The 18,517-nt window shown below is 41.3% G+C and overlaps 1 long non-coding RNA gene across 1 annotated transcript in view; it reads right to left on the bottom strand.

The window, feature by feature from the left end:
* Positions 1-2,544: 2,544 nt before the first annotated feature.
* Positions 2,545-18,517, bottom strand: part of LOC136793789 (uncharacterized) — a 53,928-nt gene continuing 37,955 nt past the window's right edge. Inside the window, exon 3 of the long non-coding RNA XR_010839554.1 lies at positions 2,545-2,647. This is a non-coding gene — a long non-coding RNA (uncharacterized lncRNA). The remainder of the gene's footprint in view (positions 2,648-18,517) is intronic.

Raw genomic sequence — 18,517 nt, 5'->3', positions numbered from 1 at the left:
CAACTTTTGCTGTACAGTAGAATCACCTGGGGAGCTGAAGGTCCTCATGCCCAGGCCACAGCCCACACCAACTAAATCAGTAGGACCTAGGGCTGGGGACCCAGGCAACTGTATTTTTTTAAACTCCCAAAGTGCTACATGTGACAACCAATGTTTCAGAGAAGTGCTTCTCTAACTTAAATGGACATACCAATTAAGTGGAGATTATGTTAATTATGTTAGAAGATCTAATTCTGATTCAGTAGGGCTGGAGGAAGCCCCAGGATACTGCATTTCTAACAAGTCAGGGTAATGCAAAATCTGCTGTTCCCACACCCCACCTTGAGTAGTGAGGCTTTAGGGAACAAGAACTTTTCAAGTTTCCTTCTCTCCTTCCTTAGTGGAGCATTTATTATATACACAGTCAGTGAAGGTGAGGTCACAACTGGGTCTCCCAAAGGAACAGGCCTGGAAGATGACTTGGGACACAATTGTGGTAGCCTCAAAGGCAGGAGTTCATTACTCTGCCCTGTGTGGCTTCAGCTGCTCTGCCTCCACTTATAGGTCTAGGTATCAATCCAACTTAGCCCCTCTAACTTCAGGATCTTTAACAAGACACTCAATTCCCTAAGCCTCAGTGGCCTCATGTGTAAAATGGGGCATAAGCATGTCGACTATCTCATTTGGTTATCATGAGTTTTAAATGAGATAATCATGTACAGCACTGGTATGCCTGCCATTATGCATGCCTGTCTTTATTTCTGCTGCCAACGAGAACCAACTCACTAATTCTCTCTCTCTGCTTTAAGCGTCTGCTTCTGGATTCAGCTAACTCATGGTTTTCCTCTGTGTACTTTTTTTTTCCTTGCAATTTGCAAAAGGATTTTTTCAGGCAGACAGCATATATGTACAGCATTTATGTACACACCAAATGTTAGTATATATTCTCATTGATACACACAGACGTAGTTTAAAAACGTAAACCGGAAGCATATACATCAGCCTCAGGAGTGTTGTTATGTTGTGATTTCTCTTGTGTTAGGATTCCCACTCACCTTGTGTGAAACGCACAGGAGTTAAGGTATGTTCAGTAAGTCAAGATGGAGTCACAGCGGCCAATGTGGACTCCCAGCGTCTTAAAGTGTGATAAATTAAGAGTGTTAAGGAATTTGTTGGTAAAGTCTGAGGAAAGACATCACTGAAACAGAAGGAGCAACTGAGGGAGACAAGACCCCTTGGGCCGGAACCAAGGGGTTCCTACTGGCTGACTCCTTAAAAAGAACACTGAAATGACCTGAAGTCTCTTGGTTAGAGGATCCGACTCCACGCTGCTGAGCTGTTGCAGATGGACGCTGCTGGAACTTTGCCCCCATGCTTGTCTCAAGACCCACTGCTGGAGCAGGATCGCCACTCGTGCCGAGACGCCTCCTTCCCAGACTTCTCCTGGTAGGGCTCATTGCTCTGTGTACTTTTTGAACTCTGCTGCCACTACCAACTCCTGGCTCTCTCTACAAGTTCCAGTTAGGGGGTCCCAAGAGTGGATGTGATTGGTTCAGTCAGTCACCATCCACTAGACCTCTTCAAGGAGGACTCTGTTTGCACAAAGCCTCCTCTGAGGTAGATCAGGGAAACTTATGGATTGGCTTCCATGGCCAAGATTTGACTTAGACTAGGCTACAGTGTAAGACAAGCTAAATATAAGAAACCTTCAGAAAGAGATGGGGATACGGCAGGCAATGAGGCTTTCTAGGACGGATAGTAAAACTGCCAAGCACCTTGCTTGCCTTGCCCAGCACACTTAGCAAACATTTATTGAACATCTAGTAAGTGCAAAGCATACATTGTGGCCCCTGTACCTGGAGGCCTGGGACCATCTGCACATTTTGGAAATACTAATTTTTTGCTCTTTGAATACTGTTTTAGGTTTTTGATTAATTTTGTGCTCAGACATGCTACCCCAAAAAGGACAAAGACAATCTATCCAAAGCTCAGAACTTGGTAAGGAGATAGTAGCTAACCTTTAGTGCTTACTACATACTAGCACTGTTCTAAGTACTTATTTATTTATTTATTTGGCTGTGTTGGGTCTTCATTTCTGTGCGAGGGCTTTCTCTAGTTGCGGCGAGTGTGGGCCACTCTTCATCGAGGTGCGCAGGCCTCTCACTGTTGCAGCCTCTCTTGTTGCGGAGCACAGGCTCCAGACGCGCAGGCTCAGTATTTGTGGCTCATGGGTCTAGCTGCTCCGCAGCATGTGGGATCTTCCCAGACCAGGGCTCGAACCCATGTCCCCCTGCATTGGCGGGCAGATTCCCAACGACTGTGCCACCAGGGAAGCCCCAATGTTCTAAGTACTTTATGTGGCTTAACTCATTTAATCCTCACGGCAAACAGGGAAACTAAGGCTTTAAGAGGTTAAAACAAAGCTAAATCACACAGCTAGTAAGCGGCAGAGCCAGGGGCCTGCTCCAGAGCCTACACTCTCTCTACAGAGTGCAATTCCTCTGGCCTTCTTCGGAATCTGCCCAGACTTGTGGTGGCACGACCTCTACATTAACATATACCTACCTTGTTTTTTGCAGAGATGCCTACAAATGGCATTTTCAGATCTGGCATTCTCAAGTATATGTCATGGAGATATATACAATATATCCACACTTCTAGCAGGAACCTAAAAGGATATTAAAAGATAAACTTGCAATCCCTCCAGTTTATGCCAAAATGCAAATTATTCACAAACGTCAGTATTATTATTATTATTTGCAACTTATTACATTTTAAAACAGCTGCTTTCTTACATATACATGTCACAGTGACTTTTTTTGGTTGCCCGGCATCTGAAGCTCCTTCCTATCTTTGGGAAAGACCCACGGTGTAACTTTCCAAATTCCCAGATTCTTGTTTTCTCTCTCCTCTTGTCAGCCTGGGTAGGCACATGTGACCCCGACTTTACCCAGTCATACCTAGAACTTACAGTCCTACCTAGAACTTGAATATAAGGAAATAAGCAGAGTGGAGGATTCATCCTGGGCCAGAGGAGAGGGCAATACTGCCAGTGGCACCAGCATCAGTAACCAGCAGCAGCTGTTGCATTACATCTGCAGACTCAGCATGATTTTGGCTGGGGCTCCCACTGCAATGCTTCCTTATTGTGTTAGTTTCCTAGGGCTGCCATAACAAAGTACCACAAACAGGGTAGCTTGAAACAATATAAATTTATTCTCTCACAGTTCTATGGGCTAGAAGTCTAAAATCAAGTTATTGGCATGCTCTCTCTGAAAGCTCTAGGGAAGAACCCTTCTTGGCCTCTTCTAGCTTCTGGTAGTTGCTGGCAATCCTTGGTGTTTCTTGGCTTGTAGTGGCATCATTCCAATCTCTGCATCTATCCTCCATGGCCTTCTTGCCTGTGTCTTCCCTTATGTCTCTTTGTATCAATCTCCCATTCCTTTCTCATAAAAAAATTCCAGTCACTGGGTCAGACACCATCTTAATCCAGTATGACCACATTTTAAACTTGATTACATCTACAACGACCCTATTTCCAATTAAGGTCACCTTCACAAGTATTGAGGATTAAGACTTCAACATGTCTTTTATGGGGACACAATTCAACTCACAAAATCTACATTCCTGTTGATTTTCTGGGATGGATCTACAGCCACTCCAGTGATGTTGTGGGCCACCCAATATTTTCTTACAAACTCTTTTCCTATTTAAATCAGCAGAATTAGTTTTGCAGCTTCCAACTTTAAACCTTGACCTGTTTTATCCCTCCCTCTATTTCCCTCACCCCCCATCTGAAAGTATCCACCAAGAGCTCTCTAGGGATGAGTGCAACAGTGACCTTTTAATGGCAAAGACAATCTGTCTTAGGAACAAGGTAAGATTCCCATTCCACTCCCTGGATCAAGCAGATTGAAGAAAGGACAGCCCAGGTCCATGTTAAAAGAAGGACTCAGACTGACCAGTCCCAAACCTCATGACTGAAATGCCTGCAGAATCTATTGATTTCCTAAGCTATGAGTTTGTTCTCAAGCTGCATCTCACTTTGGAGCAGAATTTGACTTGGCTTTGGCCTTGGCCTCTGGCCAAGGGTGGTGTGAGGCCTGTTTTGGTGGCAAGGACCACACCGCTTGCATCAGATCGCATAGACGTTGCCCCAGTCTGTTTAATTTTCATCAGGTCATGACAGCAGCACCAAAGAGGCTAATTAGCACTTCAATTGTGTTTGGTCTAAAGTTTCCAAAGCCTCATCAATGCTTTAGGAACAATAACACTATGCCAGAAAGAGTTGCAGAGGAAACAAATATGGGGTTCTAAGAAACATGATAATCAAAGACAGCTGAATCTAAAGTGACAAATCTATGTCAATGACTTCAAGGCAATGAAAATACATTTAAAACTTTTGAATCAATCAACTTCACAAATGGCCATTAGGAGAAGAGAGCAATGTTACTTTTTGATTTGCTCTGATCTGCTTCCTTCTATAGTCTGTCCCTTGCCAACTTCATGGAATTGTGGTAGGGCTGGGGACCACATAAGTTTGGAACTAACTGCCTAAGGCTATCTTTGCCATCATTTGTAGAGAGCCCATTTGATAATGAAGCCAACCCAGGAAAGAAGAATCCAAGAGATATATACAACGTTATTATTTCATTGGAGTCTCACAATCCAGCTGTACCTATAAATACCCATTAAACTTCCAAGTTACTGGACCCAATATATCCTTTTTTTGTTTGTTTGTTCAAGCTAGTTTGAATTGCAGATCTAGCTTTACAAATGACAATGTGCTATCAAGTGTACATATCTGCTTTGACCTAATTCCCTTGGATTGTTGTTGGCCAGAGAATACTGTGTTGAATGGACCATGGATTTCAACTGGGATGGCGGTTTCTGAATTTCTGTCATCTGGCATACTATTGGGAACATGTGCACACACATAAGCTAACAGAGAAGCACCTGCATAACGCAATCTTTTGGCAAGTGCATGGGACCGACATGAACCTCCCCATTCATTCACATATTTACTCAATATATCAGTAGTGGGCACTCACTATGTGCCAAGCCCAGGTGTAGGCACCAGGAACTTGGCAATGAAAAGAGAACAAAGCCCTGACCTTGTGAAGCTTCCATTCTAGTGAGGGAAGACAGACAACAGAAGCATTTTAAAGTAGATATATGCCACATAATGATAAAATGTTATGGTGAAAGATTAAATAGGGTAAAGAAGATAGGAGTGCAGGGTGGGTGTCTATTTCATATGTGACGAAATAGTGAGCCTTGTGGTTGTCTGTAGGAAGACATTGCCAAGCCAAGGCAACAGCATGTGCAAGGCACTGAAGCAGGAATAGGCAGTAGGCCAATGTGGCTGAAGTGGAGGGAATGAGGGGCAGTGTGGTAGGAGATGAGGTGAGAGAAGTTATTAGAGGGGGAAGGTGTGATGGAGAAAATTTAGAGACTTCATAGGCCGTTGTAAGAACTCTGGGTTTTATCTTACGAACCAGATAAGAACCCCCAGGGTGGTTGTGAGCAAAGGAGTCACACAATCTGACTTAAAGTTTCAATGACTGTTCTATCTTCCATGTTGAGAATATAATTGATGGTTAGAACAGAAGCAAGGAGGCCAATCAGGGAGACCATGAAAACAGGAGTGAAGGTGGTTAAGAAATGGTTGAATTCTGAATATATTTTGAAGGTAGAGCCACCAACAGAATGGAATGTAAACAGAAGTTTTCATAAATGTCTCCAAGGGTTTTGGTCTAAGCAACTATAGAGACAGAGATGCTAGGTACTTTGAGGCAATGGTTGTATGAAAAGCACAGATTTAGAATGGGGGAATAATCAGGAGTGTGGTTTAGATATATTAAGTTTGAGATGCCTATCAGATACCTATATAGAAGAGGTAGTTAGCTAAATGAGTCTGAAGGTAAAAGGAAATTTCTGGGCTGGAGACAAATATTTGGGAGCCATCAGAGTACACATGAATTTAAAGTCAAGAGGCTCTGTGAGACCACCTAGGAAGTGGGTCCATACAGAAGAAAAGAGTTCTAAGGACTATACCTTTGAGCAGTCCACTGCTGAGAGAAAGATGAATAGCTAGTAAGGTAGGATGAGAACCAAAAGGTGGAAGCTAAGTGGAAAAATATTTTTGAAAACAGAGAGTGGCTAATTATATCAAATGCTGAGATAAGTCAAGTAAGATGAGGACTAATAACTGACTACTGGATATAGCTACACAGAAGTCACTGGAGTGGGTACAAAAAAGAACAGGAGGGAATAAATTATAAACAGTGATTAGAGACAACTTTTTTCAAGGATTTTACTGTATATAGCAATAGAAAATTGGAGTAACATTTGGGAGAAATGTGGAAACGAGAGAAATTTCATTTAAGTTGGACGGTGTTTCAGCATGTTTGTATGCTATGGAAATGATCCATTACAGACAGAAAAACTGATGATGTGAGTGGGCAGGGGGACAATTGCTGGAGCAATGTTCTTGAGTGGGCAAGAGGAGATGGGGTCTAGTCACAAGCATAGGAGTTAGTCTTAGATTAACATACAGATCATTCATGCACCCTAACTGGAGGAGTGGCAGAATATAAAAGCAAAGGCACAGATAACTGGGTAGATGAGCCAAATGGGATCCTGTATAAATCCTCTACTGCTTCTATTTTCTCAGGAAAATAGGATGCAGATTTATCAGCTGAGAGTCAAAAGGAGGGAAAAAGTTTGAATGGTTTGAAGGAAGATGAAAAGATGTGAAATAGTTACCTAAGAAAGTAGGGGAAAGATCAGAGTAGGGAAATGCAATAGGACCCCTGGGCAGCACCGAGAGCCCATATGAGGTCAAGAGTCATCTTCATGCTGTGCATTTTGAGCACCGTGGTGAAGAGGGTGATGTCCATAGGGGTTCGGAGTAAAGAGGAGAGAAGTGAGCGGTAATTTTAAAGTCAGCTAACTCAAAAGATTTAAGATAGAGAAGCAGACAGGTACACAGTTCAAATATGAGAAGTGCCTGGAATCTTAAAGACCATTAGATATAATTTGAACATATTCTTAGAAATAAAATCAGAGACCTTTAGAGCTTAAAATGAAAATGACCCTAGTGATTTTCTTCTCTGAATCCTTCATTTTATAACATTTGAAACCAAGGCCCTGGAAAATTAAATGACTCTCCCAAGACCACACAGCTAGTTAGAGGCAGAGACAAATCTAGATGTCAGTTCTCCATCTTCATCCACTAGTCTTCCCGTCCTCATTTACTGGCAGGGTACGGTGAAATTTCAGGCTGGTCCCTTTTTCTCTTTGCATGTCCAGGCCTGCCTTTCTCTGAGTATCTCTGAGCCCTGTTCCATGAGTCCCATCTTCTATAACGAGTCCCTTTTGCTATCTCTGAGTCACCCAGCTCCTCCCAGTGCCTCAGCCAAGTGTGTACTTCATTGAAGCTTTCAAACCCAGTGCACTAGGCTGGATCAAGAGCCCAGCCTCGGGAAACTATAAGATGGAGCTTCACCTGGGAGGAAGGAAGGGGAATTATAGGATGAGCCTCTCTCAAATCCTGCAGCTGATTTCCTCAGACTCACCAGATGGCACCATGGTTTTCAGGTGCCAGTGAGAAGGGTATGGCATTCTCTTAGCCCTGCTTTCCTTCTGTCCAAGGAGGAGCTCTAGAGACCTTTCAAGCTACAAACTGTATGTGCTCATTGGACCAACAAATACCAAGCTTTTGCATTAAGAAGAAAACAGATCTGAACCAACAAGCCTGGGGATAGCCTGCAACCTGTGCCCCATCTGAATACCATTTGAACATAACTGGTTAAAGTTCTTCCAATGATGGCTTTTGTTATCTATAAAATTAAGACTAAACCAGAGATCAAGGAATTTCAACTGGAAGTTATATCCTGTCTCCAGTCTCCCATCTTGGTGTAATTTAAGTGAGTTACAGGCCCCTTTAAATTCACTTATTTAAAACAGATACTCATCCAAAGAGGCACTCTATAAACATTTGGCACATCTTGATGAGCCCTTCAATTGTCCTTTAAAGGCAGTGGAAACAACCTCAAAACCAATTACTTATGCTCTCCTCCAAGAAGTTCATTAATTGGAACGAGGGCTCTGCCTCTGCTGAGGGTACCCTCTCCACTCTTTAATGTCTCACAATGTCCCTTCTGGGGAACAGTAGTATAGTTTCAGGCAATTCTTTTCATATTTAGAAAGTATTTAAATACAGAGGTAAAGTGTATCGAAGGGGACTGGGAGTTAACATGTTACAAAAGGATAGGGTCTTAAATCTGTCCTCCCTTCTTCTGGTTAAAACACACAATGGAAAAATGGGGAGAAATCTATGCACTTTTGTATCCTCCCACGTGCTGGATGACATATTAGGAATAAAATCCCCGAAGTAAACCTACATATATAAAACAGGGCCTACATACCCTTAAAAAGATTTAAAAGGATAAATCTGTGACAAAATCATCTTTGTAAACACAAATGCATGCCAGTACTAGAGGACTGAGGTTCAAGACACAGCATATTTTAAAGAATCAATCATGTAATCTACTTGGAGAATAGTTTTGTTTTTATATAGTTATCCATAGCTTTTGATCAACAATTCTACATTTATAAATAAGGAAAACAACCATGGGTAGGAAAAGATTTAGCTATAGAGATGATGATTTCAGCATTATTTATAATAATGAAAATTAGAAACCACACAATAAAATATTGGTACATCCATATTATGAATTATGCAGCAACTAAGAATGGTATTATAGAAGAAAGATATAAGACATTCATAATGTATTAAGTTTAAAAGGTATAAAAATAGTATGCACAGTAAAAAAGAACTTATAAAGTATATGCAAATTATATATATATATATCTATATATATTCATAGAAAAGAGAGTCGAGGGAAATGCACTAAGGTATTAATGGATCAGTGACAGAAAATTTTTTGTCTTCTTTTGTTTATCTCAGTTTTATCTTTCCTATGATTATCACTGTCATAGATTGAGTTCCTTTAGAAAACTGTTTCTGAGGTAGAGATTTTCATGCCCTTGGTAACAACATCCATAGGGAGTTCTCTCAGAAACAACACCTATAAGGAGTGAGGGAAGCAGGGCCAGGCACAGGGGGAAGTTGAGCTGTAGTTGCAAAAGAGACCCAACAAATTCCATAGGGACTATAAAATTGGGATGACCCTTTAGAGAGGCCCTGAATTGAGGCTAGAAAGCTGTGCTTTTGTACTTCTCTTTTGACAAGCCATTGAATGTGTGCTACCCCAGGGAGGAGTGTAACCTACGAAAGGCATCTCCCTTAAGCTGAGAGCAATGCCTGGTGAAGAACTCAGCTGTAAGCCATTTGCAGGTAGCACTGGAGCAGCTGGGAAAATGAGTGTCTAAATCTTTAAGTGGGTGTAAAAAATTGGGGTGGCACATTACAGAATCTACTATAGTACAGTTTGTGCTCACTTTCTCTATTAAATTTACCCCATCTGGGAACAACTCCTTTCTATTCCTAGGGAAACATTTAGTATTAACGTTAACCAGACAAACATAAGCCCTAGCTACTGCAGCTGGTCATGGGGGTGTGACATATTCATCACCTTCTTCCTCTATTTCCCAACTTAGTTTCCCCTCACTCTCAGCTACCACCTCTGCTGATTTAAGTGGCTTACCAGGCAGAGAGCCTGTATAATCAACCCTGGAGGTCTTAGTCACCATGCCCTTCCAGGCCATGATGGCAGAATTTGTACATCTACTAACAAAATTGGGCAGGGAGTACCAATAGACAACGCAGAGGATCCAGAGGTACTCTTCCCTGCACCCACTCCCCCTACTGACTAGAGTCAAGTAACCCTGTCATTGAGGAGTATTAACAGGTAATACAAAGATCTTCACACTTAGTGCTCACTTGCATAGGTCCATCCACATTACTCTTATCCATATCTGCTTATCCTTAATATTCTAATTGTTCTCCTTCAGACCCCCAACCATTCAGCCAAGCTATTTACAAATGCCCACAAGTTGGTATATATTCTTCCTTTGGCCACTTTTCCTACCACATAAGGTGGACGATGTGCTATACTACTCAAAGCTGTGCTCACAGGGAGAATTTCTCCTCATATATCCACATACCAAACCAATACATCCACAACTAAGCTTGGCCTTTAGCCTCCTTTGTCAGCTGGTCATAAGAGACTATGTATGTGGCCATAGGTATAAGATGAGGGAGAGGAAACTGCCACAGCAGTGGATGACATGTGAGTCTGGGCCACTTGCTCATGCAGTCTATTTGTGCCCTCTGGTCATGGCCATGCCCAATCCCAGATGTACCACTTCTCTTTTATGATGGATTGCTATTGGGATACCCCAATTTATGACGTGGTGGGTCTGACAGAACCCAGGTAATGGTGGACGGTTGTGCCACAGAGCCACTTAAGTTCCATGACTAGGTGCTCTGTCTCTACCAGAACCCAGGAACATACCATCATCACCTGATTTTCAATTAACACATAATTCTCCACTGTAGATGGCATGGCATTACTTTAGGTGTCTACATCGTGATTCTCCTACTGCGGCTTGCCATAAACTCCACACAACATCATTCTTCACTGCAGATAATACCTCAGGGTCTCCCAGATCATGCGGCCAAAGAGGCAGGGCTGTTTGCAACACAGCTTAGATGTGCTACACATCCCTTTCCTGCATTGGGCCCTACTCAAAGCTGGAAACCTTTCATGTCACCTGGTTCCCATTCATGGAATATACTTATCTCCACAATCTGAAGACCCTACCAGGCATTCTGCTTCCTTATTGGTGGTAGCAAGTGAAAAATACAATAATTTGTCTAGATCACTGGATTCCTGAGAACGCTACTAATATGCCAGGCCCCTGAATATTCATAAGGCTTATCTCTCACCCTTCATAGTATGTGTGCCCTACCAAGTCCTTCAACATACTCTCTACTTCATAATCATCCAGTCTGATTAACACAATGTCAACAATATCATGGACCAATATAATGTCCTATGGAATATCTAGAGTCCAACGCTCTTCAGACTATATTATGACAGACGACTGATGGCAGAGTTAACACAGCCATGGGACAAGTCTGTGAGTGTATACTATGCTAATCCCACGTGAATGCAAACTGCTTCTGGTCTTCCTTCCTGATGAAGATGAAACAAATACATTTGCCAGATAAGTGGTTGCATGCCAAGTACTTGAGACCATGTTAATCTGTTCTAGCAAAAATACCACATCTGGCACAGCAGCTGTAATTGGGGCTACTACTTGGTTGAGCTTGTGATAGCTTACCCTTATCCTCCAGGATCAGTCTGGCTTTGTAAAGGACTGGACTGGTAAACTAAGCAGAGGTATGTGGAGACCATGACCCCTGCATCCTTTAGATCTTTAAGATTGGCACTAATCTCTACTATTCCCTCTGGTATGCAATTGCTTTTACTTACCGCCTTGACTGGGAGCTGGGGTTTTAGAGGCTTCCTCTTGGTCTTCCCCCATTGCAACAGTTCTTACCCAGAAGTCAAGGAACCAATATGGGGTTCAGCCAACTACCATGTATGTACACTCCAGTTATGCATTCAGGGGTTGGGGGAATGGCTAGTGAGTGAGTCCACAGTCCCAGTGAACCCACTGTGAGCCAAATATGGGTCAGAGCTCCACTGGTCTTCATATGCCACCTCTCTAACACAGGGACTGTGATGACCCTTCAAGCCCCAGCTATCAGCTTCAACTTAAATCCTTTGTTCAACAGTCCTCCAATGTCCATGAACTGTCCTTTCCCCACTGTACAGTTGCTCAATGAAATAGCCACAGATCCCTTTGGAGAAGGACTACAGGAATCATACCATTTACGCTTGTGAGGATACGGGCTACAGGGTTCTTCGTCCTGGAAATTCCTTCTGGCTGTAAATGCTAGGTCTACACACTGGCTCAGATCTGGAAACAGGAGAGGGAGCATGACTTTATAAAGTTCACATTTTCTAACGTAGCATTTTAAATCAGCTTTAATTGAGAGAAATTTTATTAAAGTTCACCCATTTTCAGTGTGCAATTCAATGAGATGTGACAAATGTATATAGTCATATAACCATCACTGCAATGAAAATACAGAAAATTTCTATCCTCCCCAAAAGTTCCCTTGTGCCCTTTGTAGCCAATTCCCTCCTCCTCTTCCCCATCTCCTGTTGACCGCTTGTCTGCTTTCTGTCTAGAATGTCATTTAAATGGAATTGCACATTAAGTAATCTTTTTGTGTCCTCTTAACATAATAATTCCATGTTGTGTGTATCAGTACTTCATTTTATTGCAGAGTAGTGTTCTATTATACAGACATCCTGCAACATGTTTACCAATTCACCAGTTGGTAGGCATTTAGGTTGTTTCCAGTTTGGGGTTATTATGAATATTCTTTCTATGATCATTGGCATGCAGGTCTTTGTGTGGACAGATGTCTTTATTTCTGTTTGGTAAATACTTAACAGTGGGATTACCGAGTTTATAGTAAGTATATGTTTCACTGTAATAGAAACTCCCAATTGTTTTCCAAAGTGGTTGTACCATGTTATTTTCCGACCAGGAATGCATGAGAGTTTCAGTTGTGCCACATCCTTGACAGCACTTCGTATCAATCTTTTCTAAATTTTAGATATTTTAACAATGTATAGTAGCTATTTATTATGATTTTAATCTGTTTCCCTAATGACTAATGATGTTAAGCACATTTTCATGTGCTTATTTGTCATTTGAATATGTTCTTTGATGAAATGTCTTTTCAATCTCTTGTCCATTTTTATTACAGTTTTTCCTTTTTTATTATCTACAACATTATTTCAGTTCCTGTTACACCACAGTGATTTGACATTTCTATACATTTCAAAATGATCACCATGATAGGTCTAGTTATGGACTGCCACCATACAAAGTTGTTACAAAATTTTTTACTATTTCCCCCACACTTTTTTTTAAATTGTATTTTTATTTATTTATTTTTTGTTGTGTTGGGTCTTAGTTTCTATGTGAGGGCTTTCTCTAGTTGCGGTGAGTGGGGGCCACTCTTCATCGCAGTGCACAGGCCTCTCACTGTTGTGGCCTCTCTTGTTGTGGAGCACAAGCTCCAGACGCGCAGGCTCAGTAGCTGTGGCTCACGGGCCTAGTTGCTCCGCGGCATGTGGGACCTTCCCAGACCAGGGCTCGAACCTGTGTCCCCTGCATTGGCAGGCAGATTCTCAACCACTGTGCCACGAGGGAAGCCCTCCCCCACACTTTATAACTCATACCCATGACATTTATTTTGCAACTGTCAGTATGTACCTTTAACTCTCCCTCACCTATTTCTCTTCTCCCTCCTCCCTCCTCCCCTCTGGCAAACACCTGTTTGCTTTCTATATCTACCATTCTGTTTCTGTTTTGTTATGTTTGTTCATTTGTTTTGTTTTTCAGATTCCATATGTAAGTGAAATCATACAGTGTTTGTCTTTCCCTGTCTGACTTATTTCACTTAGCATGACATACCCTCTAGGTCCATCCATGTTGTCACAAATGGCAAGATTTCTTTTCTATGACTCAGTAACATTCCATTTTATATATATACACACACACACACACACACACACACACACATATAGTAAATATATATATCTCAAGTATATCACATCTTCTTCATCTATTCATCTTTATTCATTTATCTTATCTTCTTTATCTATTCATCTATTGACAGGCACTTAGGCTGCTTCCATATCTTGGCTATTGTAAAATAATGTTGCAATGAACACAGGGGTGTGTATATCTTTTCAAATTAGTATTTTCATTTTCTTCGGATAAATACCCAGGAGTAGAACTGCTGGATAGTGTGGTAGTTCTAACCTTAATTTTTAAATTTTCTGAAAAATCCCCATACTGTTTCTTATAACCGCTACACTAATTTACATTCCCACCAACAGTGCATGAGGGTTCCCTTTCCTCCACATCCTTGCCAACACTTATTTGTTATTTGCTGTCTTTTTGATAATAGCCATTCTGACAGGTATGAGGTGATATATCTCATTGTGGTTTTGATTTGCATTTCCCTGATGATTAGTGATGTTGAGCATCTTTTCATGTGCTTGTTGGCCATCTCTATGTCTTCTTTGGAAAAATGCCCATTCAGGTCTTCTGCACATTTTTTAGTCGGGTTATTTGTTTTTCTGATATTGAGTTGTCTGAGTTCTTTGTGTATTTTGGATATTAACTCCTTATCAGATAAATCATTTGCAAATATCTCCTCCCATTCAGTAGGCAGCCTTTTTGCTTTGTTGATAGTCTCCTTTGCTGTGCAAAAGCTTTTTAGTTTGATGTAGTCCCATTTATTTATTTTTGCTTTTGTTTTCCTTGTCTGAGGTGACATATCCAAAAAAATTACTAAGACCAATGTCAAAGAGTGTACTGCCTATGTTTTCTTCTAGAAATTTTATGGTTTCAAGTCTTACATTTAAGCCTTTAATCCATTTTGAATTTATTTGTGTGCACTGTGTGAGAAAGTAGTCCAGTTTGATTCTTTTACATGGAACTGTACAATTTTCCCAACACCATTTACTGAAGAGGCTGTCTTTTCCCCATTGTATATTCTTGCCTACTTTGTCATAGATTAATTGCCTACATAAGTGTGCGTTAACTTGAGTTCTGTCTTCCTTTTGAGTTGCAAGAGTACTTTCTATATTCTGGATATAAGTCCTTTATCACATATGTGTTTTGCAAATATTTTCTCCCAATCTGGCCTTCTATAATTTCTCAATAGCATTTTTTTGAAAAGCAAGAGCTTTTAATTTGATAAAGCCAAGTCACCAATTTTTTTCTTTTATGGTTCATGTTTTGTGTGTTCTACCTGAAAAATCTTTGCCTGATTCAAGGTCACAGAGGTTTGCTTTTATGTATTTTTTGTCTAGAAATTTCATAGTTTTTGCTTTAATGTTTAGGTCTATAATCCATTTCAAGCTAATTTTGTATATGGTGTGAAATAAGGGTCAAGTTTCATTTTCTTTTTCATATGACTATTCAGTTGTTCCAGCATGATTTCTTTAAAAGAATTGTGAATTTTATTGAGGTAGGCTACCCTCAACTTTCTGATTCTCCATCTTTTATTTGTTTTAATTTTATAAATTGAGCAATACCCCCTTTTAACTGCCCAACTCCCTCTATGGGATGCTGTGTCCATTCACCATGTCCATAGTTCTTTGTGGGTCAGGTTCACTGGGCAGGCACTCATTATGGTAATCGTACTCACCTGCTTCTGATAGGTAAGTACCACCACCTGGTGTCTATTTATCTAAGGGCCCTATTACCCCCATTGCTATCAGTGAGCGTAGTTCTGGAATGACAACTTCTATTGTCAGACCCAACCTACAAAAGACAACCATCACTGAGCTCAATAGCTGGTACCCTTCTCACCAGCACATTCCATCTCATTTTGGTTTGTGGAGGGTTTTAGACTCCCTCCTGTGTAACATAGTTTGCTGGTTCATTTGCCAACATTATGTAATATATCTATTCTAGAATAACCCCTTCTCTAAGCCCTTGACCCTTTCTTTTTTCTAACTCACTTAGGCCATCATTGTCTGCAAATATTCCATTTCCTAGAATCCTTGACCAAGTGATAAATCTTGTATCACGGGGTGGGGGTGCTCCCATATTGACAAGCTCTCTTATGTCCATCTGACTCAACACCCTCAACATCCAGTCCCAGGCAACTCCCCTGGCTCCTGAACTAATCCATGCATGTTGATTAGTTCCTACAGCTGTTTCCTTCCTTTACAAGCCCAGCATTTTCCTGGCGAGATTGGATTATGACCTAATCACAGTGGCCAGGAGTAGAGGTATGTATAGATACCAAGTAGGGATACAAATCTTTCACTGCAGAGACCTCTGGCTCAGCTTCAAGCAATGGAATAGTTCTAGACTTAATAGTGCAGGGTGAGCCATATTTGCAGGCCCAGAGGGCTCAAAAGGACCTCAGTTTTCAAGATTCTTGAGTGTCAACCTAGAATGCTACTCCTTCCCAGCCAGAACCTTGACCTTGGTATAGCAGACTTGCCAAGGTTGATAATCCAACCTTCTTTGGAGCTCTGTTGTCCTGATAATTAAGTCCTGAGCTTGATCCTCAGGTTTGTCTGTCCTCTGGCTGCAGAAGATGAGCCTATTTATATTCTACGAAGAGGCTCTCTGACTTTCACTCTTAAATGGATGGCTAATTCCCCTCAGCCTTTCACTCTTTTTCTTCAGTGCATTGATAGCCCTCAGCAAGAGACATGCAATGCCATTGCTCTTATAATTAATATTTCCTCTAAACTTCTTAAATGCTTAAGATATCACACCACCATTGCTTTCCTTTTCCTCATTTCATCCCAGTTTAGTACTAGGGAAAGTTATAATAATTGTACTGCAACAGCATGCCAGCATACTCCCTACCACCAATGAATGGGTCCTAATTGTTAACTAGCCAGGAGTGATCTCACTCCCAAATCCCATTTTAGAGTTTGCTTCCTAAAGCCATCCCTAATACTAATTGTCATAGATTACGTTCCCTAGGAAATGGACTCTGAGATCTTTGTGCAGTAAGTTTTCTGCAGAACTCTCTCAATGACAACACCTCTAAGGGAGTGAGGACTGAGCAGGGAAAGAAGTTGAACATCTGGGGCCTTGGCAAGTACTGGGGTGCTCTGAGCTGGGATGGCCTTCAGAGCTATCCCAAATTGAGGCTAGGGTTCTAGGCATTATACTACCACAGTGACCAGTCGTTGGATGCAGTCTGCCCCTCTTGGGATGTAACTTCAGTGAAGCAACTCTGCATTACTTTGCAAGGGCTGTCACAACAAACACACAGACTGGGTGGCTTAAACAACATAAATTTATTTCTTACATTCTAGAAGCCAGAAGTCCAAGATCAAGGTGTCAGCAGGGTTGGTTACTCCTGAGCTCACTCTCTGTGACTCGTAGATGGCCGCTCTCTTTCTGCCTCTTCACAGCACTCACAGGATCCAGTCTCAGGCAACCCTCCTGTCCCTCTGTGCATGCATGCATGCCCTTGGTGTCTCTCTATATGTCCTAATCACTTTTTATAAAGGCACATTGGATTAGGGCCCATACTAATGGCCTCATTTTAACCTCACTACCTCTTTAAGACCCCTGTCTCCAAATATAGTCACATTCTGAGGTTATGGAGGTTAAGGTTTCAACATTTGAATTTGGGGGGAGGGGACACAAGAAAGTCCATAACAAGCTCCTTTCAGCCAAAGGCAATTTCCGGAGACAGATTCATCTCTGAGCTATCATCGGTCAAAACTCCTGGCACTTAGGGGAATTCGTGTCCTCACCCTTAAAGGAAGATCTGTGTGGAACACTACCGCATGAACAACAGCAATGATATTAATAGCTCTAATAAGAACACAAACACAACACTCTTTGGGCATTATATTGTGCCAGGCCCCAGTCTATTTGTTCAAATGTCTAATTCTATTTAATCCTAATCTAGAAAAATGCTCCCTCCTCCCTGAAATCTCTGTAGTTACAGACAACCTCAAAATCCCCAAAACACAGAACTCTCTATATAGCAATTCTCCATTTTAATATCTTAGTGCATATCACTTACCCTTTCCTGAATAAAAGTTAATCAAGAAATAGCTGTTGAATTTAACTCACTCTTTTACTAGAGAAGTAATACCTTTATGTTTAGGCTTTGCATTCCTCTACAATATACAGACAAAACTGTTGACTCCATTTCAGTAATTCTGATGACCAGAAAAGAATTATTTGCTTGAATGAGTTCTCAAGATACAGAGTTTTAAAATGACAGATGATGCTGAGGGAAAGGTGCTTTGCATAGTTCTGGGGGTATCAAGTCATGCTAGGAGAAATATCTTTCAGCTGATTAATATGGCAAGGTCATATCAAACCCATGTGGACTCTAATGTATATGATAAAGCTCCTAAGAACACCCCGCAGCAGTCTTTGGTCCAGCTCTGTATTCTCTATTGTTATCTATTACTTCTTCATATTTTCATTGAATACCTACCATGTGCCAGACACTGTGGTTGGCATTGGAAATACAGCAGTGGATAAAACATGCACAGTCTCTATCCTCATCAGTTTGCAGTCATTCTACCACCAAGCAGGATCCATAGAGGTCTCTACTCATTTCAAAGTTTCAAATAGAGTCAAATAGAAATGTTGAAAGCAAACCTAAAACATTACCCAATCAGAAATTCAGCCTGATTCTCATGGTTCTATCTGTTATAATATACCAAGTTCTGAGAACCCTGGAAGTCTTACTGATCAGTCTCTAACACCATGTACTTCAGAACATGGCTAGGTGTCTACACCATACAGGCTGACCATTTTCTTGAGAGTGAAAAGGATTGGGGGTGGTTAATTTAATGAGCTACTTCCAGATGGTTTAAACTCAATCACACAGCAGTGGAAGTGATGATGTCTGGCAATCTAGACATTGCAAACATCAAGGCAAAACAGAAGTTGGTGGTGGAAACAG

Source organism: Kogia breviceps, chromosome 3, assembly GCF_026419965.1.
Source record: "Kogia breviceps isolate mKogBre1 chromosome 3, mKogBre1 haplotype 1, whole genome shotgun sequence".
NCBI classification, from domain to species: Eukaryota; Metazoa; Chordata; class Mammalia; order Artiodactyla; family Physeteridae; genus Kogia; species Kogia breviceps.
This window is presented reverse-complemented; position numbering and strand designations above follow the sequence as displayed.